The following is a 27,082-nucleotide window of genomic DNA, read 5'->3' on the forward strand; positions in this document are numbered from 1 at the left end:
TCGAAATTGATGCTTCTGGAACAGGGATATGAGCCGTCTTAACCCAAGAGGGTAAACCTTTGGCATATTTTAGCCAAAAACTTAACCCAATAATGTAAGTTGCTTCTGCTTACAACCTTGAAATGTTTTCCATCACCCAGGTAGTAGGGAAATGGCGACAATATCTAGTCGGACGAAAATTCAGCATCATTACTGATCAAAAATCATTACGCGAATTAAACCAACATACTATACAGACTCCAGAACAACAAATATGGCTGTCAAAATTAATCGGGGTATGATTTTGAGATCCGTTATCGACCAGGGAAGCTTAATAATGTTGCTGATGCATTATCTAGAGAAATCGAAGCTACTCTCATGGCTTTCTCTCATCCACTATTTGGCATTATTGATGATATACGAGCATCAAGTTAGAAAGATGTTGATATCCAGCATATTCGGGATAACATTTTAAAGGATGGGACTGACTATGATGGTTATGAAGAACACGAATGTTTGATGTTGGTTTGAGGAAGAATTATGGTTCCTCATGAGGCGACATTGTGATCTCTATTATTAAGAGAATTTCACAGTTCACTAATGGGGGACATGCTGGTATTACTCGTACATTTCAATGATTAGCTGCCAATTTCTACTGGAAGGGTATGAGGAGAGACGTTCGCCAGTTTGTCTCTGAATGTCAAGTTTGCCAATGTATGAAAAGCACTAGTTTGGCTTCAGCTGGTCTTCTTCAACCACTTCCCATTCCCAACCAAGTATTTGAAGATATTTCTTTAGACTTCATTGTAGGCTTGCCGAAATCTAATGGGAATGAGACTATATTGGTGGTGGTCGATCGACTCACTAAATAGGGACATTTTTTCGCACTACCGAGGCACTTTGATAGCAAATATATGGCTAACATTATGGTTCAAGGGATCGTAAAACTTCATGGAATACCAAGAACAATAATTAGTGATAGGGATCGATTTTTTTTGAGCGAATTGTGGACAGAAATAGCCAAGCTACAGGGAACAGAGTTGTGTTTAAGCTCATCTTATCACCCACAAACTAATGGGCAAACCGAAGCTTCGAATCGGTGTCTCGAGATGTATCTTCGTTGTATGGCAGGGGATGATCCGAGCAAGTGGGAACAATACTTAGCATGGGCTGAATACTAGTATAATACGACTTTTCAGACCTTAGCTGGTATGACTCCTTTTCAAGCTTTGTATGGGCGTGAACCTCCCACCATCGTTCACTACCTAGAAGAAAGTTCTACTAATGCTCAGGTAAATCGTGACTTACAAGAGCGTGATGCGTTACTTAGGGTCTTGAAACACAATTTAAGTCAAGCACAAGGACATATGAAAACTCAGGCGGATAAGCATCGACGCGAACTGGAACTATAAGAAGGTAGCTGGGCTTTTGTGTGTTTACAACCTTATAGACAATTGTCGTTACGACTACGAAAAAATCAGAAGTTTGGTCCACGATTCTTTGGCCCTTACCGAGTTACAAAACGTATTGGACCTGCCGCTTACAAGCTAGAACTCCCGGAGTCCGCTCGTATCCATCCAATAAAAAAGCGATTTCAAAAGTTTCTTACCGATTAAACTATTTCGAGTAAGATGATAAGTCCTCTGGGCAATCCACAAGACTTTTAGGCATGATATTTTCATATGATATTTGAAAAATGAGAAAACAATTTTCAAAATTTCTCATTTGATCTTTTTTGAAAATGAAATTTTTGAAAAGTAAGAAAATAATTTCCAAAGTTTCTTACCTAGTAGACTATTCCAAAAGCTAAAAAGTCCTCAAGGCATCTGTAAGTCTTTCAAGCTTTATGATTAAATCATCCAGATCATCTGAAAATCTTTCGAGCAGGATGATAAGTCCTTCAGGCCATGTATAATACCTTCAAACAAGATGATTTTGTATGCTATTTGTGAAGAAATGAGAAAGATGTCTTCAAAATTTATCATTTAATGTTTTCACTCGAAACAAAATCTTATCTCACTTGAAATTATCTTTTTAAAACAATTTCGTCTCACTGAGATTGTTTTTCTTTAAAAATTGTCTCACTTGAAATTGTTTTTCTTAAAATAAATTTCGACTCACTAATTTTTTTTTCTTTAAAAAAATCATCTTACTTGATATTGTTTTTTCTTAAAACAAATTTCATCTCACTTGAGATTCTTTTCTTAAAACAAATTTCATCTCACTTGAGATTCTTTTCTTAAAAACAAAGTTTATCTCGCATGAGATAATATCCTTTGAAACACAAACTTTAAAATCATTTCACTTAAAAGAAATATTATCTCAATTGAGATTATTTTTCTTAAAATAAATTTCGTCTCACTTGAGATTGTTATTCTTAAAATAAATTTCGTCTCGCTTGAGATTGTTTTTCTTAAAATGAGTTTCATCTAACTTGAGATTTTTTTTCTAAAAACACATTTTATCTCACTTGAGATTGTTTTCCTTGAACACAAATTTTAAGATCAGTTCACTTAAAAAAGAAAATTTTATCTTACTTGAGATTGTTTCTGTCGAAACAAAAATTTTATCTCGCCTGAAATAGTTTCGCTTGAAATACAAACTTTGAAAAGTTTTACTCGAAAGAAATATTTTTATCTCGCTTGAGATAGTTTCCCTTGAAACATAAAATTTGAAATCATTTCACTCGAAAATTTTTATCTCGTCTGAGATAGTTTATCTTGTAGTACAAACTTTGAAAACTTTCACTTGAAAGAATTTTTTTGTCTCGCTTGAGATAATTTCCCTTGAAATACAAATATTGAGATTGTTTCACTTGAAATAAAATTTTATCTCTTCTGAGATAATTTCCCTTGAAATACAAACTTTGAAATTGTTTTACTAGAAAAAAATCATCTCACTTGAGATTGTTTCTTTGAAAACATGTTATTTTCCTTACTCAGAACAATTTTTTAATTTGCCATGAAATCACTTCCTTCTAGACATATGACTTCGAAGAAATGTGGAATCGAATAAAAAGTCGTTGTCTTTTCGTTTTTACCCTACTCTTATTTACACAAAAAAAAAAGAGATCATTGTAGACACTCATTTTCATATGAAGGATTAACATGAGCATTTATTTTTAATTTTTAATCCTTTACTTTCATTTGAGTTATTTTAACTATATTATTTTAATTTTAAAGTTATTATTAATACTTTTTTTTTTGAAACGTGGAAAGGCGTTATGTATTATAAATGAAAGAGAGCTAGCTGTTCGACACTCGTACAATTGTAAACCAAACAATCCATCGAAAATCAAAACAAAATTTTAAGCAAAAATAAATAAAACAAAAACACCAATTAAATATAAATCGGCTATCCATCTTCCATTCCCAACAGCAAACAAAACGATAACCACACAGCAGCAAGGAAGTTCAAAGTTGTAGGTTAGAAGCGGGCAATCCAAAACCCGAAAACCACCAAACTGTCACGGAGGGTCCAGGAAGCGTCTGTCTTCAGCTATCCGAGCCATCACTGGCAGTGGAACGTCTTCAATCCGGTCGGAATCTTCATTTCCCAGACTTGCCTCAGAATCTAAGGTATGAGCCGCTTTGTTTTCCAATCTTGGAATATACTAAAACTTACAATCCCCCGATAGCTATATTCTCCATTTCGCTTCCCAGGAGGACTAATTTTCGATCTATCATGAGCTACAGAAAGGATCTTTAGCACCACGGAACGAGCATCGCCTTCAAAACTCACTCTCGTGAAACCCATGCCTTGGGTAAATTCCAAAGCATGAAGAGTCGCCCAGCCTCCGCAGCAAATGCCGAGGTGACGTTCTCCACCCACCTTTGACACGCTCCCAAAATATTACCCTCATCCTCTCTTATTACCACTACTGACCAAGCTTGTTTATTGAATTGCAGGTACATGGAATCAAAGTTTGCCTTTACAAAACCAGGAGGGGGAGCCCAATCCATCCACCTACACAGTCGTAGCAGAGTTGTAATCGAGGCAATGAGATCTAACGAAGGTAACAATTTCATTTCCCCGAGTAATTTTAACAATTTCATTTCCCTGATTAATTTTGCCTTCATGAGAATGCTTGTTTCTAGCAAACTAAAGAGCCCACACTGTAGTTAAAACTTGAGCATGCTTCAAACTCGGGTAGTGCTCCTCGAGTAGCGAACCTAACCATTGAGTGAAACTCCACTGCCTGCCCACCACATGCCAAGTGATATTTAGGAGTGGCTACACGGAGCATGCTAAGCCACATTTTCGAGCGATATGAACACTCAATTCTACCTTAGTAAAGCATTGTTTACAAACTGGATCGCTAGTGATCCTTCTAGAGTATAATACCTGATGAGTAGTAACAAAATTATGGATAAATTTCCACACCTGCAACTTGATTTTACTTTGACATTGCACACCCTATAACCTTTACGACTCTCACGCTTATTAACAAATGAGTGTAACAACTCATACGCCAACAAGATGTTGTCAGAGACAAGTCTGCTCGGTACGAAAGCACTTTTTGTATCATCGATACAAAGATAAAGAAAAGATTGCATTCCATTAACCAACATCTTTGATATTATTTTATAAAGCACATTACACAAGCCGATTGGCCTAAAGTGAGAAAGTCTCACAGGTTCACGAACATTGGGAATAAACACAATATGGGTGGAGTTAATATCTGACATATCAGTCCTTTGATGCTTCGAATAATGTAACAACAATCAGTGCAAGCATACACTTTTGTATCAACTAATAAAGTAGATGCAAATTAATGCATCGAGTATCGTATCTACAGAGACTAGTATTATTTAGATAATTGCTATAGCATTTAGTAAGTAAAAAAATAGAATTTTATAGGTCATGTTGTAAACAAATCAATAAAAATATAAAAGCTAAAATAAATATGTGAATAAAGATATTAAGGGATGAAGGGAATCACAGTAGTGGCAATGAAATCAGTGGATCGACTCAAGCTAAAGATTATGGTATTGTTAAACTCAATCGTGCAATTAATGATGTCACAGAAATGCGTCTAGCATTAGTGATATGATCTCGATTATATGTTTCGAGTCATATATGTGAATGTCCGATCGTGATTCTAGTAAAAAACCCCGTAATGATAGCTTGAACTATGAAATTACATAAATATAAACATAAGAAGGAAATGATATGAAATAATAATTGAAATGATGGAATGAAAAGAATGAGGAAATTGTTTGAAGGTGATGGAAGAGTGATGGTTGTTGTGGTTTGATGATAATGAAAATAGATGGTGAAGTATGAATGGCGTTGTCGTGGCAAATGGTGTTGTTGTGGCAAAGTGTGTAAGGATAAAGCGGATTGTGACCCGTTAGCTATTTGGAGCTAAGAACCAACAATATAAAAAAAATTGGAATTGAAATGGTAGGGTATGGAACGTGACCCACTAGCTATATATGAGCTGGGAACCAACGCTATAACAAAAGGAAATGGATGAAGACTACAAGACTATCTTGAAGCCGATAAAGTTCTACAAGAGAACAAGAATGAAAGCAACCTCTCAAAGATGTTTTATATATTCCAATCTGTCCTACAAATGATCCCAAAGGTGTCTATTTATAGTATTTTCTAAGAAGCATATGAAAAGACTCAAAAGATGAAAACATTCTCATCAATTTAGCAATAAAATGCACTTGAATGCTTTGTCTTCTTATCTTCAAAGTTGGATGAATATTCTAGATCATTTTGGGGATGAATCTAGACAATTTGAAGCTGAATTTGGCCTTAATTTCGTCCAAGGGGTGGAAGACTCTTGCTATTCCATGCTGAAAATTGTCTTGATAAGTGAATTAAATCACCCTTCATTGCATGCTCCCTTGAAGAATATGAACAGCCCTTGAACTTAGATGATAACAATCAACTTTGAATGCTTTTAATAGGTGAATTAAGAGTCCTTCAATGGCTTGTCACTTGGCTGAAGTTGAAAAGACTCTCCCTTGGCTCAAACTCATCCAAATCATCCATGCATAAAATTCCCGTAACAAAATTCCAGCCTGCACTGTCTTCAATAAATCGATCATATCTCAAGCTCCTGATATCGGATTAAGGTGATTCAAAAGGCGTTGGAAAGCTAAGAGATAGAGGAATAATGTCCAATTGATTTCTAGAACCAAACACATCTGTATCGCATCCAGAATTGGAAGACATTCTGACTGACATTCTTGCATATGATGAAACCATTTAACTTCTCTTATGCACCTAGACACAAAGGTGAACTTTATTCAATATTTAATTGAAAACATGCATGAAAAAATTAAGAGTTAATATAATAAAAGAACTAATTTGATGAATGAACTAGATGATTTAAATGCAATGCATGCTTGAATGAACAACACACTTATTAAATGCAATGAATGTTATGCAAACTTTAAATTCTCATGCAAATTCATGCATAAGCAAAGTAAAGTATTCCTCCCTTATTATTCCTTTTTCATCACGTTCCAAACGTGATGTAAACATACTCTCCATAGCTGCTTGAAATTCCTTAGCCCTTGCTCGTGTGATGGGGCCACTTGGGTACTTCTCCGGGTCTTTGCTATTGGCTATCATATCAGTCCCTCCCTCTTTAAAGCGATTTGTCCCCAAATCATCACCTATATCATAAGGAGACAAGTCAACAACATTGAAGGTTGCACTGACATTAAACTCACCTGGAATATCTAATTGATAGTCGTTGTCATTGATCTTCTTGACTATTTTGGAATGGTCCATCTCCCCGAGGCAGTAATTTGGACTTTCGTTGTGCCGGAAACCTTTCTTTCCTCATGTGCAGCCACACCCAATCCCTTGGCTCAAAAGTATTTCGCTTACGACCCTTACTTGCTTGCTGCTCGTATTGCTTAATTCGTTTTTCAATGTTCTCCCTTACTTGTTGATGAAGCTTCTTAACAAACTCAGCTTTGTTAAGTCCATCTTTATTCACAATTTGATCAGCAGGTAATGGTAGCAAGTCTATCGGTGTTAATGGATTAAACCCATACACCACTTCGAAAGGCGTACGCCCCGTAGTAGTATGGATTGAACGGTTGTATGCAAACTCCACATGTGGTAAACTCTCCTCCCATGTTCTCAAATTCTTCCGAATGATAGATCGAAGTAACATGGAAAGTACTCGATTCACCACTTCAGTTTGACCATCCGTTTGAGGGTGACAAGGGGTGGAGAATAGTAACTTAGTACCAATCTTACTCCATAGGGCTCTCCAAAAGTGGCTTAAGAACTTCACATCCCGATCAGACACAATAGTTCTTGGTATACCATGTAGCCTTAAAATTTCCCTGAAAAACAAAGTAGCAATATGTGAGGCATCATTAGTTTTGTCACAGGGAATGAAATGAGTCATTTTGGAAAATCTATCAACAACTACAAAGATGGAGTCTTTATTGTTCTTTGTGCGAGGAAGCCCTAGCACAAAATCCATTGAAATATCCATCCATGGTGCTTCCGGTATGGGTAGTGGTGTGTAAAGTCCATGTGGAATGACTTTAGATATGCCCTTCTTGCAAGTAATGCAACGCTCACATAACCTTTCCACATCTCGTTTCATTTTGGCCCAATATAGATGTTCTTGAAGTATAGCCAAAGTCTTTGATATCCCAAAATGTCCCCATTAATCCTCCTCCATGGGCTTCCTTAGTAAGCAATTCTCGCATGGAACCTTGAGGGACGCGTAATCTCCCTTCCTTGAATAGAAAACCACCATGCTTAAAGTATTTATCAATTGTCCCTTTCTCACAAGCTTTATAAATTTCCCCAAAATCAGAGTCAGAAACATATAAGTCTTTAATAAGTAAAACCCAACAACTTAGATTCCAAAGTGTTTAAAAGAACATACCTTCGTGACAATGCATCGGCAACTATATTCTCCTTACCTTTCTTGTACTTGATAACATATGGAAAAGTTTCAAGAAACTCTACCCATTTGGCATGCCTTTTGTTGAGTTTATGTTGCCCCCGAATATGTTTCAACGCCTCATGATCGGTGTGAATGATGAACTCCTTAGGCCAAAGGTAGTGTTGCCATGTGTCCATTGCCCTCACAAGAGTATACATCCCTTTGTCGTAGGTAGGATAGTTAACCGTAGCTCCACTTAATTTCTCACTAAAAATAGGCTATAGGACGTCCACCTTGAGACAAGATTGCTCCAATTCCTACACCTGATGCATCACATTCAATTTCAAAAGTTAAATTAAAATCAGGTAGAACAACTAAAGGGGCATGTATTAAACAATCTTTAATTCTATTAAAGGACTTCTCTTGATCTTCCCCCCAAAAGAATTTAGAATTCTTCTTAATAACACTTGTTAGTGGGGCGGCTATGGTGCTGAAGTTTGGGACGAATCTCCGATAAAAACTTGCAAGTCCATGGAAGCTCCTAACTTGAGAAATGCTTGTTGGTCGTGGCCACTCTTCAATGGCTTTAACCTTCTCTTTGTCAACCTCAAAACCTTCAGAACTCACAACGAAACCTAGGAAAACAACCCTGTCAGTACAAAACGTACATTTTTGTAAATTAGCAAACAATTTTTCCTTCCTCAAAACAAGTAAAACTGGCCTCAAATGTTGAACATGTTCTTCCATGGTTTTACTATATATTATAATGTCATCAAAATAAACCACACAAAACTTACCCAAGAATGGCCTAAGAACATGATTCATTAACCTCATAAATGTGCTTGGTGCATTAGTTAAGCCAAAAGGCATAACCAACCACTCATAAAGACCTTGCTTCGTTTTGAATGTTGTTTTCCACTCATTACTTTCCCGCATTCATATTTGGTGGTAACCACTCTTAAGATCAATCTTGGAAAAGAGGTTAGAATCGTTAAGCTCATCTAACATGTCATCTAAGCGAGGAATAGGGTGACGATACTTTACCGTAATTTTGTTTACCGCTCGACAATCCACATACATGCGCCAAGTTTCATCTTTCTTTGGCACAAATAGAATCGGCATGGCACATGGGCTAAGGCTTTCCCTCACGTAGCCTTTTTCCATCAACTCAGATACTTGCCTTTGCAATTCCTTAGTTTCTTCGGGGTTGTTTCAGTATGCTGGTCGGTTTGGAAAATTATCATTCTTTCTAAAGAGAGAGAGTTGAAAAAGTGTTTAATGACGGCAAAGGAAGCACTTGTGCTCATGTACAAGGAAATTTTTTTAACACTAACTACCTTGATCAAAATTGCCAAGGCCTTCCAAGTAGTAAATGGCTTGCGTGCATTGGTACAACATCACATAGCACCTTGTCTTTGTACTTCCCTATAGAGAAAGCAATTCGAACTTGCTTGGTCACATTGAGTTCTCCTCCATCGTTGAGCCATTGCAATTTATAAGGCTGTGGATGCTTTGTTGTTGCCAAGCCAAGTGTATCTACCATTAAGGTACTAGCAACATTAGTGCAACTACCTCCATCAATAATAACAAAGCATACATTTCCTCCAACGTGGCAGCGAGTATGGAAGATATTTTCACGTTGTTCATCTCCTCCATTGGATTGCACGTTTAGACTCCTTTTGACAACAAGGACCTCTCCTTCCACGGCATGCTCTAATTCTTCCATATCAATGGTAGCATCTTCATTCTCATCCTCTTCTTGTTCCGATTCAACTTCTCCATCATCTCGAAGAAGCATGGTGTTGCGATTTGGACATTGGCTTGCAATGTGTCCACGCCCCAAACACTTAAAACATTGTATGTCACGAGAACGATTTGGAGTGGCGGCAGTCTTACCCTTGCTGGTTTCGGCAATGGGCTTACTTCCTTTGGGCGGTCCTCCTCTTTCGTGGGATGGAAATGGAGGAGTCTTCTTGTATGAACTTTTCCCCCATTTTGAAGTTGCACTCCCATAAGATCGTGTGGCACCCTTCCTTTTGAGTTGTTTTTCCATCTTTATGGCCATATGCACCATGTCTTCTATCTCCACATAATGTTGCAACTCAACCACGTTCGCAATGTCCGGATTAAGTCCCGCTAGGAATCTTGCCATTGTGGCTTCTCGATACTCATCGATGTTGGCTCGAATCATGGCCACCTTCATCTCTTTGTAATAATCTTCAACACTTCGGTTACCTTGTGAAAGGTTTTGAAGAAGGTTGAATAACTCCCGATGGTAGTGGGTTGGAATGAATAGCCTTCACATCACTGCTTTCATTTCATCCCATGTAGTGATAGGATGTTCTCCATTGCGTCTCCTACTTGATGTCAATTGATCCCATCATATTAGTGCATAATCCATAAACTCAAGGGCAGCGAGTTTTACCTTCTTGAGTTCGGAATAATCATGGCACCCGAAGATGTGCTCTACCTTCTTTTCCCATGCTAAGTAAGCCTCGGGATCCGTCTTGCCTTGGAATGGTGGAATGGAAATCTTGATATTAACAAGATTATCATCCATTAATGGACGAAACCTTTGGGGCCTTATACCTCGATTTCCCATTCTTTGTTGTGATGCACGATCTTCTTCTGGTCTTTCCACTTCTTCATTTCCTCCTTGATTGACATCTTCTTGCTCTCGAAATCCTTGAGTACGCTCTTCTTCAATACGGTCAATATGTTCATGGAGAGGTTCCAACTCTTCCCTCAAAATCCTAGTCAATTCACACACCATGGCTTGCATTTGTAGGTTTGGTTCAACGGTACCTGTAACTTGAGAATTGTCTCCCGAATGATGAGACATAATTAGTAATAAACAAACCTCACACAAAAAAAAACCTCACCAAACGCTCCAAGAAAAGTCACTCCCACTCGTGTTTCACTCGGGATGGCTTTTACCCTTAATGATCACTCTTGCCTTTTACCACTCGTGCTTTGATTTCAAGTCCTTTTGGGAACTTTCTCAAGGCTTACAAGGTCTAGTGGACTTCGGCTGAAACAATTATGGTTTGGTAGTAACGATAGTGAAAAGAAATTGGCTACAAGGAAAAGAGATGGTAAGCAAAGGTAACAAAAATTGAACAATTGAATATAAAGATGAAGTAAATATATTTTTTTCTTTAAAGATGAAAAGAATTACTCCCTCCCTCTTTAAACTTTTTTTTTCTTTTTGACTTTTTTTTTGATTTTGTACTGACCCGGAAGAGAGAAAAATGATACGCTTACTGAATCGACTAGCTCTGATGGCAAATGATATGATCTCGATTATATGTTTCGAGTCATATATGTGAATGTCTGATCGTGATTCTAGTAAAAAACCCCGTAATGATAGCTTGAACTCTGAAATTACATAAATATAAACATAAGAAGGAAATAATATGAAATAATAATTGAAATGATGGAATGAAAAGAATGAGGAAGTTGTTTGAAGGTGATGGAAGAGTGATGGTTGTTGTGGTTTGATGATAATGAAAATAGATGGTGAAGTATGAATGGCGTTGTCGTGGCAAATGTTGTTGTTGTGGCAAAGTGTGTAAGGATAAAGCGGATTGTGACCCGTTAGCTATTTGGAGCTAAGAACCAACAATATAAAAAAAAATTGGAATCGAATTGTAGGGTATGGAACGTGACCCACTAGCTATATATGAGCTAGGAACCAACGCTATAACAAAAGGAAATGGATGAAGACTACAAGACTATCTTGAAGCCGATAAAGTTCTACAAGAGAACAAGAATGAAAGCAACCTCTCAAAGATGTTTTATATATTCCAATCTGTCCTACAAATGATCCCAAAGGTGTCTATTTATAGTATTTCTAAGAAGCATATGAAAAGACTCAAAAGATGAAAACATTCTCATCAATTTAGCAATAAAATGCACTTGAATGCTTTGTCTTCTTATCTTCAGAGTTGGATGAATATTCTAGATCATTTTGGGGATGAATCTAGACAATTTGAAGCTGAATTTGGCCTTAATTTCGTCCAAGGGGTGGAAGACTCTTGCTATTCCATGCTGAAAATTGTCTTGATAAGTGAATTAAATCACCCTTCATTGCATGCTCCCTTGAAGAATATGAACAGCCCTTGAACTTAGATGATAACAATCATCTTTGAATGCCTTTAATAGGTGAATTAAGAGTCCTTCAATGGCTTGTCACTTGGCTGAAGTTGAAAAGACTCTCCCTTGGCTCAAACTCATCCAAATCATCCATGCATAAAATTCCCGTAACAAAATTCCAGCATGCACTGTCTTCAATAAATCGATCATATCTCAAGCTCCCGATATCGGATTAAGGTGATTCAAAAGGCGTTGGAAAGCTAAGAGATAGAGGAATAATGTCCAATTGATTTCTAGAACCAAACACATCTGTATCGCATCCAGAATTGGAAGACATTCTGACTGACATTCTTGCATATGATGAAACCATTTAACTTCTCTCATGCACCTAGACACAAAGGTGAACTTTATTCAATATTTAATTAAAAACATGCATGAAACAATTAAGAGTTAATATAATAAAAAAGAACTAATTTGATGAATGAACTAGATGATTTAAATGCAATGCATGCTTGAATGAACAACACACTTATTAAATGCAATGAATGTTATGCAAACTTTAAATTCTCATGCAAATTCATGCATAAGCAAAGTAAAGTATTCCTCCCTTATTATTCCTTTTTCATCACGTTCCAAACGTGATGTAAACATACTCTCCATAGCTGCTTGAAATTCCTTAGCCTTTGCTCGTGTGATGGGGCCACTTGGGTACTTCTCCGGGTCTTTGCTATTGGCTATCATATCAATTAGCTTAGCATGTTTTCCTCTCTCGATGGCTCCACCCAGAAACTCGCGACAAGGTTATATCTCTATACCCATTGATGTAAATTTACTAAGGATGCTACGAAAATCAGTCAGTAAAATCTCTCTATACTGAAATGTTGCTCTCGCAACCACTGATGTTGCGACATCGACACTTACCTCTCGATGCAGTGCTCACACAATTCCACTCACCTCTCGATGCAGTGGACTAGACAAATATATATTTCTTTACTAAATGTCTTTATTAAACCAAGCAAACACCAATCGAATTAATGGACAAAATTAATTAATATGAAACTCAAAATATATTTAAAAATAATAGCATCCAAGGTTTAACAAATCCCAAACAAGTTTGATTGGTATGAATTTCCCAGCAGCAACCTCCCCAAGATGCACAGGTAGACACCCTAGCCACTAAACCACGGATTCCCCGATTAAAACAAAGATTTTTATATTTCTTTATCTTGCTAAGCCCATAGGAACTTGTTTGATGAATTCAACTCTCAATTGATTAAATGCTAGCGACATACCACGCTCACTGTAGTGGGGGAATAGGTGCTCGCACCGAGAGAAAGCCCGATAGAGACCCCTGCTTTTATGGAAATCTTGTTTTTTAGACCTTCGCTGATAGATGGCTTCCCGGTTTTTATAAACTTGTTTTTTCTAGTTCAAGAGATCCACTCCCGATAAAGTAAAAACTCCTAACTAAAACAAACAATGCAAATTTCATTTCAAGTGCCAGGCAAAGGACCAAGCAGGGGCTTAGGCTCTTGTTGAGGAGTTCCGGAAGCTGAGTAAAAGCAAGCGCCCAGACTTCTTTCTATACGAAAATAGAAATTAGTATACGAAAATAGAAATTAGAAAGAGGCCCCCTACGAAGGAAGAATCTGAACAAGAGGAATGAGTACGGCTAGCCGAAAGAATAAATGGATCGATCCGGGACTTGCATCAATGAATGCACCATGGGTACAATGGGCATACCTTTCATCTACCCTGCGTAGGAGGTCGCCTTAGCTAGTGCCAAAGGTTTTACATCATCCTTGGCTTGGGTTGTCCCAATTCCTTGATCTGATTATGAAACAAGCTCTTCTGCGACTGCCTTAGCTCTTAGCTGCGGGGTCAACTAAATAAATTCTTTCAGCTCCAGGACCAACTTCTCAATGAAAGAGCTCTTTTCGGCATAAGAAAGAACCAGAAACCAGAGCCTCGAAAAAGGGGCTTTTTACTCCCTATGTGGGGCGTGGGAAACTCACCTGTGAAGCTGGTGTTTAGTGGTGAGGCGTCCTAAAACCGACCGACGAGTCTGCAATAGATTGGATTTTGAGGAAACCTAGGTAAAAAAGGTTACTGGGAAACTAAGCTAATAGAATAGGGTTATTCGGCATTGATCGAAAAAACCCCTGAGGAAAGAAAACGAACTAAGCGTGGGATTATAAACCTATATATATTGTGTGGTAGAATGGGGCTTTGCCTCCTTCGAGACACATCGCTCTGTATGCTACTAGGCGTACTAGCTTGCTTAAGCCCAGCATAAGGCTTTCTTTACTGCGCCTTCCTTGCTTGACAGTTTTCTTTCTTCTACAAAAGGAAATATAGATAGATACATCTTTGAAGGGGTTGTACGATCGATTGCTTTTTCACTGCCGGGCATGCATAACTAGTTACTTTACTCTTTCTAAACCCCCCGACCCCTTAGATGAGGCAAAGGCCGGAGCTGCTACAATAGCAAAAGCGGGAGCTGGAGGAAATAAGACTGATAGATGGACGTGAGAAAGCTCTTTTATAATTCTAACATTTTGGTCTGGTATCGTGTGGTATATGGGCGGGAGGAGAATAAGAGTTTCGTCTCATCTTTCAGCTGGAGTTAAGGCTCTCCTGTAAGAACTCTTACAGGAATTGGTAGACAAAGCATAATGCTTCTTACAAGCGAAAGAAAGATTAGCTCGATCCCAGGAGCGGAGATGGAATCTGTCGAGGAGCACTTCTCGGGGTAGCATCGCCCAGGTTGAGAAGGAATCGCTTAGGTTTCTTCGGAACAAGAAGAATAGGAATTCTTACTTGACGTAATCTCAATATCAGAAAAAGGGCTATGCTATATATCTATATATATAAATTATTAGAGAAGCTGCGTCTCTATCTCTTAGTGAGATAGCCGCTACTATATAAGGGATTTGTGCAATGAATTCTTTTCTGCCAGTTTCGAGTGGGAGTCTAAATCAACCCATTTTCAAGCAAGATAGACCAAACGACTTTACTGTAGGAAGAATCCCAGAAGAGGTGATACACTGATTCTGGATGCAACTCACAAAGACAGCAAGTTTCATCATCAAAAACTCTATCGTATTGAGAGTTCTTTTGATCCCATCCATTCCTTTATCGTCTGATTCAGTGATTAGTTAAGTTAGAAGAATGGAATTACTTCCATATGCGGGCAGATATGCATTAACAAGCTTATTGAAGGAAGTTCCCCGCTCTCGAATAATAAAGTAAGCTGACTATCCCGCAGTGAGCGCTACCTAAGCACTGTTGAAGGCACTCAGAGAAGAGTGGAAATAGTCCTAAGAGGGCTTCTCACTAAGACTTTCGACTCCGATGCCCTTGAATCCGTTGATTGAATGTCTATCACACTTTCACATCCTAGGAAGTTGTGAAGTGGTTTTTTTTCTGCTTTCAATTGAGCGTAGTGGCGGTACTTCCACTTGTCAGTAGATCCACCTAGCTTAGCTCCGCTTCCTATCTGCATGGACTGCTTTCGTATGATGATGCGCATCATTCGCCTCTGGCTTGGCTCTCCCTAGTTCTCCTCCCCTGCTTGACTTGCTTTCAGGATTGAGGCTGTCCACACTCTCTATTGCACTCCGGAATTCGAAGTCATTGAACTACTGAACTACCTTAATCAAGCCTGGGCATTCTCATAAGCTGATAGACTAGACTGACTTATAACGAACTGGACTTAGCTGAACACCAAGCCGAGATCCATGAAAGATGGGTGGAATCGAATGGATCATTCCCTGAACTCATTGGACTGACCTCGCGAGGTTCTTGATTAGATAGATCACCTTCAATCGGAAGACTCAGTTGTCTCGTCCACATTCCTTCCCTGTCTTTCCCCAGGTAGGTCCATTCAGGCATAGAACTGGAGTTTGGAGTTCTCTACCAGGTTGATTGAGTGCTCGACCAAAGGGAAAGGGCTTGAGCGTCCTTGATTCAAAGTCTCTATATCCCAAAGCAACTGAGCTTGATAGCTGCCACCTCCGCATCTCCGATAACAATATCGGAACCCAAGATAGCATAGGTAGTAAACCCGGATCCACTAACTCGGTACTCAACCACACGGTGTTGTGGTGTGCTAGAGTGAATAATGTCCAGGAACCATAGAAAGCAAGTGGTTGTCCCCGTGCCGAACGCCACCAAACAGTAACCTTCTCGACGATGGGAACATAAGTGAGATTTCATGGGAAAGAATGACTAGTTTCGGAAGGAGGTAAGCGCCTTCTCCTAATCGAAACTGCTTGGCTCGAACTGAAACCTTTTTATGTTTTCTTCTCTGTTTAGTGTAAACTTTCACACCTTATTCATCGTACGAGCAATAGTCTGATTAGGATTCTGCTGGAACTGCTTATCTCGGCTAACTCAGAGAAACTTAATTGACTAGCTTGCCGGATCCCTATTTACGTTCACTCGCGGTCGATCATCTTATTTCCGGTAGTGAATAATCGAAAAATAAGCTAAAAACACGGTAAAATACTTTTTTATCACTTTGCGATATCGCGTAGGGAAGGAAATGGACTTGATGCCAAAAAACACGGTAAAATGCAACGCAATAATTCTCGAACTGACTTCCGTTCCGTCCTGTGTCCCTTTGTTCGGGTTTTTCCGTACTAGGGCTAGCTATCTTTCTGGGAGCGAACTCCAGGGTCTGAAAGAGGGAGTGAACCACCAGGCTCCGGAGGGAGTGTGAACTACCCAGGGAACACGAACCGATTGTAGCTATTCCGGGTTCTTATTTTCGTAGCGGCGAAAGAAATTGATCCAGGGCTCCGAAGGAGTAGTTTCACAACCTGGGTCCGCTAGGAGTTTTTCAATAGGAACAGGGTCCAGGAAAGCGAAAGAGGATTTCAGTGAAGGTCTGAAAGTGTCGACCAGAGGGAGGAGAGGGATAGGCAAATCCAGCCGAAATGCTTTCTTCAACTGTCAAGTCCGTACTAGGGGATACCGTTTCAGGAGGGCGATTTGCTTTCCTTTTGTTTTGTTTTCGTGTCGCCCCTCTTCCTATTGAAGTGAAGGCTTAGAACGCTTTACGATCTTATACCCCGCTAGCTTTCAAGGGTTTTCAAAAGATCTGTTATCCCCTTGCTTTATCAAACCAGGTCTCCTCCTTAGCCTGGAAAAAGGCATTACCCCCTCCTCGGTACGAAGCAGGATGGATTCGGGGGCGGGCCGGCTTTCGAGTTCTACCTTCGGTATCCTCTCCCATTTCTTCGCGCTCCTCCTCTTTTCGTGGTTTACGTAATATCGGGTGTTAGAACGGATCTTTATCTCCTTTAATAGCTAGTCGAAGGAAGATGGACAAATTCTAGGGTCGGTAATGCCGTTGAATGAACGAAGACTTCCAAAACTAACAGAGAATCCTCCTTGAAGCCAGATTGTTAAGGTTGCTGTTGCACGTACTAAAAATCCGGTACCATTCCGTTTTGTTTCCCTCGGCGTGAGTGATCTTAATGTTCAAAAAAATGTACAAAACGCCCCAACCCAGGATCTAAACACGGGAGTGAACTACCTGGGTTCGAGATGTTGATAACGCCACGCGCACGGTCACTTTAAAGCCAGGGCTCCTACGGTTATTCAAAACCAGGCTAGAACGGTAACTTATCCAGGGTCCGTTAGGACTGGTTTTTCAAAGCCAGGAAGCGTAGCTGGTTTTTCAACGCCAGGTGCATACGGAGGTAAAGGAGAGGATCTGAAAGAGGCTCGATTGTGATTGTAAGGAGAGGGTCTGAAAGAGGTTTTATAACGTAACGCCAGGCGGAGAACGGGTTTTAGGTAGGCTTAGTAGACCGCTCCTGCTTCTTTGTATTACCGTTACGTTTTCCCATCCTCTCGCTTTCCTCTGCCTTAGCTACCTTTCAGTCTCGCTTTCGGCTAACCTTTTCGCTTTCCTCTCCCTCTGGTCGAGCTTTTTCTTTCACTTCGTCTACGAACGCGACTAACGCTTTCCTGGTCGAGTCAGAGGCTACCTTTTCCTCTCCTTTCAGTCGAGATATTATATAACCTCTCCCTTTCGGTCGACTACCTTCGGTACCCTCTCCCGAGGTTAGAAATGTGGGGGGACCTTTCCCGTCACCTGTTAGCTCTGTCCGCCACGTGTTATGTTAGCGACATAAAGTGCGAATAAAAGTTCATCGGGACATTTTCTAACGTCCGGTTATGCTTCTTTCTTATCCTCTCCTAGCTGCCAGAACTCCGGAAGAACATCAATAGAAGAAGCAACTAATTAAGATAAGAACTTTCAGTAAATTAAGGGAGTCTTTTAGCAGTCCTAGTTGATGCAATAAGAGAAAAGAACCTAGGAAGGAGAAAGTCAGATTTTTATCCCCAAAAAGAAGATCATATTGAGCAGCGGGAGATAGCATTGGGACATGCTATTACCTATGTATGGTGACGGGTGTCATGCCAGAGTCTGTCCGGGTGGGAAAAAGCGAGCGTAGGAGAAGGAAAGGCATAAAGCTAGTACTGCGAACCCCTTTAAGCTAAGCACGAGATTGGGCATCCTACTTTCTCCGCATCAAGACCGCGTTCACCCCCTTTCCTTTCAAAGCATTGAAGGCCGGGTGAGAATAAAGAGGGAGGGAGCACTCGTGGCACACTGACTATATCCGTTCGAGAAGAAAGCAGAGTTCCTATTCACCGCTACCCCTGAGTGAAGAGTCGACTCAAAAGAACAATTCAAGAGACAAGCTTGCTTCTTCTCGCGGGTTGGCTTAATTTCTCTTCTTTCAGTCATGGATGGTCATAATACTTTTGAGTAGACTCCTTTTCTTTCGTCAAGTGGCTAAGACTTCTCTCTGTGGTTCAACAATTTAGCGAATCTTCTACCTTTTTTCTTTTTTCGCACAAAGTGACAATCCAATTCAATGTGTTTGCTTCGTGCATGAAAGAGTGGATTTGAAGCCAGCTTTATAGCACTCTGGTTATCACAAAGTAGAGTTAGACCATTAGGCTTTATACCCCAGCTCAGAGAGAAGGTGACGATACCAAGTTCGAATAAAGACAGGTACTGAATGCCAGCAAAGGGGTTCAACGCCACTTGTACATACCTTTTAAGGTATCTCAAGTAAGATCTCCATTCAATCAATAAAGTCTCTAACACCAGGGCTTCGCTCCTTTGAGCTAGCTGGCTTTGCCTTTCTGGTGAGATTTATTCACGCCGGAGGCGAGCAGTTTTCTCAAAGGAGTCCTATGACCCCATTATGTGCGGTATGCGCTGGACCTTTTTGTTGATGATGCGTTTTCGAGTTATCATTGGTCTTGCTTCGGCTTAACCTTTCGCAGGGTCCTGTTGTGTGACTCTCTCTCTCTCTCTATCTTTCTTTCAGATCTTGAGAAAAGAGGATTTTTTACTAGCACAGATAATGAAAAGAAGTCGAGCTCTCACACGTTCCGAACATGAGACTTCTGGAACCCGATGATCCTCTGGACAAAGAAGAAGATAGAATGTGGGCTGTTGGTCTTGATCTGCTGGTGTACTCGAAAAACTGGTCGCTCCTAGTTGTTCTTTCTCTCCACCCAAACGTGTGTCGAGAAGCTGCTTGAAATTCCTTAGCCTTTTCTCGTGTGATGGGGCCACTTGGGTACTTATCCGGGTCTTTGCTATTGGCTATCATATCAATTAGCTTAGCATGTTTTCCTCTCTCGATGGCTCCACCCAGAAACTCGCGACAAGGTTATATCTCTATACCCATTGATGTAAATTTACTAAGGATGCTACGAAAATCAGTCAGTAAAAAATCTCTCTATACTGAAATGTTGCTCTCGCAACCACTGATGTTGCGACATCGACACTTACCTCTCGATGCAGTGCTCACACAATTCCACTCACCTCTCGATGCAGTGGACTAGACAAATATATATTTCTTTACTAAATGTCTTTATTAAACCAAGCAAACACCAATCGAATTAATGGACAAAATTAATTAATATGAAACTCAAAATATATTTAAAAATAATAGCATCCAAGGTTTAACAAATCCCAAACAAGTTAAATAGTATTTCAACTAAACAAAATTAAAACTCCCTCTTAGAATTATTTAATTGTTGATATCGTTGATGCTCTCATCGATAACCAGCCACCACCTCTCGATGTTGACTTTGCCTTCACGACCAATTGTCGCTTTTCTCCAAAATTGCATAAGCGATCATGACTAATGGTGGAGAAAAGAAAAGAATAAAATAAAACCCTAAAAAAATCTCCTTTAAATTAGTGGTTGCCACCTCTTTTATATAATAATTAAAAACCCTAAAAAATAGAATTTTAGCACATATTAAATTAAGGCTCCTTTTCCATTAACATTTCTTTCTACTTTTCAATCCTTTCCATATTAGAATTATGTCTAGCTGTCAATAACTTTCTGCCTACATGTCAATTGCTACAACAACAAACCAGCAATCCTACCTCGTATCAACGTACAACAACAACTATAGCATCAGACCATGTCATAGCATCGGGGTAATAATTTCACAACAAACTAGCATAATTAATCCAAAAATTACCAACTCACTCCTAACAATGCATGTAATGTAAAATTAACTAAAAACACTCTAATTATGATCCTAATATGCTAAAGTGAAAACACAAACCTAAGTAAAAAAGCCTTCAATAATAACTCTTTTGGAGAGTTTCACACCCCCAAACCTAAGTGTTTGCTTGTCCTCAAGCAAAGCATGACAATAACTTTCTCATAGCAATTAGACAACATCACTCTTACACTTGCTTTGCACTTGTCACCTCATAACCTTAGCAATTTTCTGTCAATCACCTTAAAATCTCAAGACAAAAAGAAATCAACTCAAATCAACTAATGATACTCGTGTATGTGTGTTCTCTTAGTCGAGAAGGTTCACCACCATGGATATTTACAGAGAATATTATAATTATCAAATTAATTAAATAAGCGAAAGATGTCACAACAATTACTATTTAGCTTAACTAGAGCTTCAGCTCATCACGACTACTTGTTAATACTTGAATAGTAAGATGCTGTCAACAACGACCCCTAGCCTTTTAGGTAGAGTCATCTCGTGAAGACTTTTATTCACTCATACTATTAGAGAATATTTTTCCTAGTTAGCATTTATTAAATGTATCAAACTTACCTTAGCAGTGGAGTGTTCTAAAGCTAAAAGATTATTGTGAACAATTTATTCGGCTACAGCTAGTTGGGCACCTCTAGCAATTCACACAGAACTTAGAGAAATTTTTTTTGGGTTTAAAAAAAAAAGCAAGATAACTAAATATTCGCCAAAATACCCACAAGTTAACCAAACAGGACATTTAGTAAATAGTTATAGCATCACAAAATTTATTAAGGCAATCTCAAATTATCTCTAAATCATAATATTCTCAGCATTAAAATGCTATCGACAATTATCTCATCATAGAAAAGTGAAAAGTCTCGACAATTGTTTATCTATCTAAATGTCATGAAAAGTAAATGTCATGGAAAAATTGAATGAACAACACAAGCAATGGAAAACATAAACATGACATAACAAATGCAATATGACAAAATGAACAACACCCCCAAACTTGAGATGCGCATTGTCCTCAATGCATGTAAAAAATAAAATAAAATAAAATAAAACATCTGAGAAGAGACATCAATACTTCGCTAATGTTGTTGCAGATGTTGTACAACAATAAATGCGTGGGTGTATTTCTAATGATGCAGCAATGGCAGTCTGAAATGCAAAAAGCTGATGGGCAGTAATGATTGTTTGTAACTCCATATGATGCTTTGAAGCAAATGCAACAATAACAATATGAAATCAAGGATGATGTGGTGATCAAAGTGAAGGCATTACATGAAAAAGAAAAACTCTAGATAAAAAGCATTAAATGAAAAAAAAAGAACAAAACATATCATAATGTCATGAATAACTTATTGAAGCAAGTAAAAAAAATCAATTTCACATAGTGAAATGGATGTTTCTGGTAACTTCTCTTGGATCTTAGTAAAACGATATCCCTTTTTTTTGTCAATGGTTGTTGTGATATAATCATGCGACTTCAGGTCCTTTGTGCTTGTGAGATCAAAACATTATGTGAAGCAAAACTCTTGCTAATCAGTCGTGAATCATACTTCTTCATTGAAACCATAAAGATGTTGCGACTTCAAATGGTAAATTTTTCAGATGAGAACCTTTATTGCTAGAGCCTTACGAAACCTTGTTGCCTTCGTTGTTACTATATCATTCTGCACCATAGTAGCATTTGCAGTTTTGCTCAGGTGCTCATATTGTGACTTTGTAGTCGACTTTAGTGGTGCATAATTGTTGTTGATGTCAGGATCAATATAGATGTATTGGTTTCTCTCTGGCTCGTTTGAGTCTTCTTTTGTCGCAGCAAAATTGAATAGTTCTTCAATGCTCCCACATTCATCTAATTGCTCTTGTATTATTTCTTTGACAATATCAACAACACGACAATCGTCTTCTTCATAGCATTGTAGTGGGTCGAACACATTGAATGTAATTTGTTTTTCATTGAGATGCAATGTGAGTTCTCTCTTTTTGACATTAATCAATGTTTGTCTAGTAGTCAGGAATGATATTCTCAATATTATGGGAACCTTTTTGTCGGTTTCACAGTCCAAGACAATGAAATCAACTAGATATATAAATTTTCCACTCGTACAATCACATTGTCAATCTTGCCTTTACGACATATGACGGATCGATCAACGAGTTGAAGTGTAACTGTTGTGGGTTGTACTTTCCCAATGCTAAGTTTCCTGAAAATAGACAAAGACATTAAGTTAATGTTAAAGCCTAAGTCACGTAAAACTCTACATATGTATTGATTGCTAATAGTGCAAGGAATAGTAAAACTCCTTGGATCTTTTAATTTTTTGGGCAATTTACTCGTGACAATGGTGTTACACCCTTCAATGAGTTCAACGGTCTCAAAATCACCAATCTTATGTTTCTTGGAAAGAATCTTCTTTATAAATTTAACGTATTTTGGTATTTTCTCTAATGCTTGTAACGGATCATGATGTCGTGGACGGATCATGATGCACATTTCGCGGAAGCAAACAAATTATAATTTCTTAATATTCATCACACACAATGTTCAATGTAACTAACATGCAATTGAATCTCAATTAAACATACAAACATTACATTTAAATGTTTAGAGGTATTTCAGTCATTTCACATATTATAATAAATCAACAATTCAAATCACCCAATTAAGGTTACCACATGTTAAACATTGTCAAAAGGAAGTAGCACGCAAAATTTCATACCAATCGGACATCAGATAATCACTCAATTGATCATACAAGATTAGGGACCTAAACGTAAATATGTAAAACTTATGTACCAACTAGTGATATAAAATTAAGGGTTCCATTATGCAATTAAGTGTGTTTAAGAAGTGTCACTCAAATCTCATCAAATTTCCAATTTAAGAGTTTAAGTAATTAAACAAATCAATTTCTGGGTTAAATTGAACTCACATAATCATTTAGGGGTCAAATTAGAATTTAAAGAATACTTAAGACCTTTAATGAATATAATTTCACCTTTTTCTATCGATCAAAACAACGAAGGGGTCGATTTTTTCTTGAAAGGGATCGATCCTTTTTCACGGGGATCAATCCTTTTGAAAATGGATCGATTCTTTACAAAATAGAAACTTTGGGATCGATCCTTTCTCTTAAGTGATCGATCATTTTTTCTTAAAAATTGTAGATTTATCAAGAAAATGCATATTTGGTCAACTAATCACCCACATAAAAGTAATCATGGACTACAAACATGCTTGGACACTATTCAACCGCTTCATACATGTCAAAACAAATGTATAATATGCTTTATAACACAAGTCAACATATTAATCAAGGATTTGACACCAAAAGTCATCAATTGTATAAAAGTTCATTTCAAGCACAAGTAACCTACTCATTTTTGGCATTTAAGGTTGTTTCATGCAATCTAAGAGTCTAACACGTTTAGTTTACCAAGTTACACTTAACTAAACACTCTAAACACTTATTTAGGGTCTAAAACAATATTTGAGTAATTTCATGCTTCAAGAAACAAGTTCATACTTGTAAATCCAAATTCAAAAAATCAAACCAACATCAAATACAAAACATAAATCCACTTATTACAAACCAAAATCCATCATTATAAGTCCAACAAAGTGAATAATAGATCTAAGTCCCAAACGTCCCCACATTTCCACATAAAGTTTCCGAAAACCACATACATATAGCTTTATGCCTTAGCCTTGCTTGATCACACTGATGCCAAGCTCTTCGCCTCCAAACTCGACTCTAATCCTCTGAAAAATGTTAACGAGTGTGAGCTTATAAAGCCCAGTGAACGACTAACATTCAAAGCAATGCACATAACCAAGACAAATATCAATCCTACATACTCATGCGTAACTTGTTCTTTACTCTACACATATAATTCAACATCTCATGCTTAAATGACCAGCTAAAGTTTTCCAAATCACTTGATTCCAGATTAAACAAACATCAAGGACCATATAGTTCAAAATCAATCAAAAGTACACATGCACAATTACATTCCTTGGCAAATCACACACATTTTTCCATTTTAAGATCAACGACTTTTGTTCAAAACAAAATTCACTCATTGGATAAACGAACTCAATACAACTCCCATTTTGCTTACACTCACATAGATCCAAAACCACGATTTACAGAGCAAACTCAACGCCCAATCTTACCCCGTATCTTCTTAGAGCAAAGAGCAACATACCATCTGAATCCCGTATAATCTTGAATCACACACTAATACAAAACATATAGAGTACTATTTTCTAGGCATGCCTTTCATATCCAAAGGTCCTATTAAGATCAATAACTAATTAATCTGATTCACCAAGAGCGGTTGTCAATGATGCATAGTTTTCTCATATTGATTCATATACATTTTGATGCACACTTACTGATAGTTGTAATGATCAACCCACATATTTGGATAGTGAGAAAGTTCAGCTTATCCAATTCACATTCAGAATATATATAGATTTTCACAAACCGTTTCCAAAATCCTATACATCATTTGCAACACATCACATTCATAATTCACATTCTCATTTCCGACACAAGTGGCATCATATTTAATCAACATAATTCATATTATATCGTCATAATTAACCAAATAACACAATATATCGGAATTACAAATGCAACACTACACAAACCTCAACCTTGAATCATGTTCATTTACTAAGAATGAGAACCACTTACCTTGCTGTCTGGAAAACGAAAGCGCTTCCAAACACTATCTTAACATTCACCAAACTCAAAGCACCAAGTTTCCTCAACTAATAACACAATAAGAACCTTGCAAAGCAAATTAACACATCAAAATCTAATCTAAAACAAAGCAAAATCCATTGTTTCTAAAACAAAGTGCAAACATCGAAAACCTTACCAAAGCGTCACTCCGGAATCTCCAAATCGAAACTCACAAATATCCACACTAAAAGATGATAAACAACCTCACAAATTAACATACACAAACCTGAATTCTTGGATTCCCAAAAAATACCAAAAATCGACATTATTTTCAAGAAATCAATTTCAAATCATTTGCAATCGAAAAACTTATTTAATATGATTATAATCAATCCAAAAACAAATAAATTTCATTAAGAAAACCTCAAAACCAATTTAAGAAATCAACACATTAATTAGCTCTGAAAATCAATTGAAATCTTAGAAATCCTTTCAATTAAATCAACAATTCATTGGAATCATTAACATTTAGTCACTTGCCCTCGAATCTTGAAAGAAAACCAAGAAAAATATCCTTGCCTTGCTGGAAAATGAATTGAAATTGAGATCATAAATAGAACTACATTATGATCAAGCTTTAAAAACAAGAAGAAAAGAGAAGAGAAACTAGAGAATTAAAATCAAGATTGAGATTAGTGAATTTTAGAAATCAAGAAGAAAAAGAGAAAGAATTGATCAACTTGTTTGGAAGAAAACAAGAGAAAATGGAGGAAGTTAAGAGAAGTTACTAAAATGTAAAATGGGAAGAAAATGAAATGCACATGAATAAAAACAAGTAAATGTAATTTAAATTAAAATAAATCTAGATGGAAAATGGTAAAAAAGGAAAATTAAAACATTTTAATTTAGAAGGAAAAACTCTAAACATAAGCTTTGGTATAATTGTTTCATAGGCTTTGGACATTGTGAAAATTTACAAAATGATCACCGAAATTATAATTTCCAATTATTTCAATACAGCCGCAAAATCATTTAATTAAACTTCTATAATTAAAATTAATCATATAAAATCACTTAAAACCTTTCCAAAATATTTTTAAAAGCAAAATATAAATTTTAGAAAATTTGTTTCCTTTTTATCGGAAATCCGGAAATCAACCCAAAATCGACCTTAACTACCAGACCCAACTTTAGGACGTTACAATTCTTCCAGCAATAGTATGTTAACGTGCAATTGCCGCAACACTTCAATGAATTTTCTAAATTATCGGTCTCCTTACTTTTCTGGAATGTTTGGGGGAATGATAGAGGTGGCCTCATCTGTGGTTGTTGTGGCATCGGGGTTGAAACAACATTTGGCAGCATTCCTTCTGGTAATGGTCCATAATTACTACAATGGCCCAATTCTCTTGTTGTGGCACTAATAATGGGGCTTTTAAGATCAACTTCTATACCCTTGCCCTTGTCATGCTTTGTAGTCTCTTCATCAGTAGTCTTATTGGGGTCCTAAATATGTTTCCTAATGTGGAGACTACTTCGAGTTGTAATGGCCTTGCAATGCTCATTGCAATGATATTTCCCATGTGGCTTTGGGTTCTCGGTGTTGCTGGGCAACACTTCTTAATGTATACTCCTGATTGAATTAGCTACCTGTCCAACTTGATTCTTCAATGCCCTCAATGATGTTGTCTGGCTTTGGATCACAGCATTCCTCGTGATGTACTTCTTCAGTAGAGACTTAAGAAATGTCGATGTTGAAGCTGAGACTTGGTGAGAAGACTGCCCTTGAAAATTTTCCTGATTATTGTGTTATTGTTGTGGCATTGCTTGATGATGTTGAAACATTGGTTGCAGTTGAGTATATTGTTTT

General features: G+C 37.7%; 1 long non-coding RNA gene across 1 annotated transcript; it reads left to right on the forward strand.

The window, feature by feature from the left end:
* Positions 1–3,364: 3,364 nt before the first annotated feature.
* On the forward strand, positions 3,365–27,065 carry LOC120178442. Its single transcript, XR_005521514.1, has 4 exons — positions 3,365–3,557; positions 3,675–3,792; positions 3,888–3,994; positions 26,919–27,065. It is a non-coding gene; the product is annotated as an uncharacterized LOC120178442 (long non-coding RNA).
* The last annotated feature ends 17 nt before the right edge of the window (positions 27,066–27,082 follow it).

The sequence above is a fragment of the Hibiscus syriacus genome, unplaced genomic scaffold (assembly GCF_006381635.1).
Source record: "Hibiscus syriacus cultivar Baekdansim isolate YM2019G1 unplaced genomic scaffold, ASM638163v2 tig00112349_pilon, whole genome shotgun sequence".
NCBI lineage: Eukaryota > Viridiplantae > Streptophyta > Magnoliopsida > Malvales > Malvaceae > Hibiscus > Hibiscus syriacus.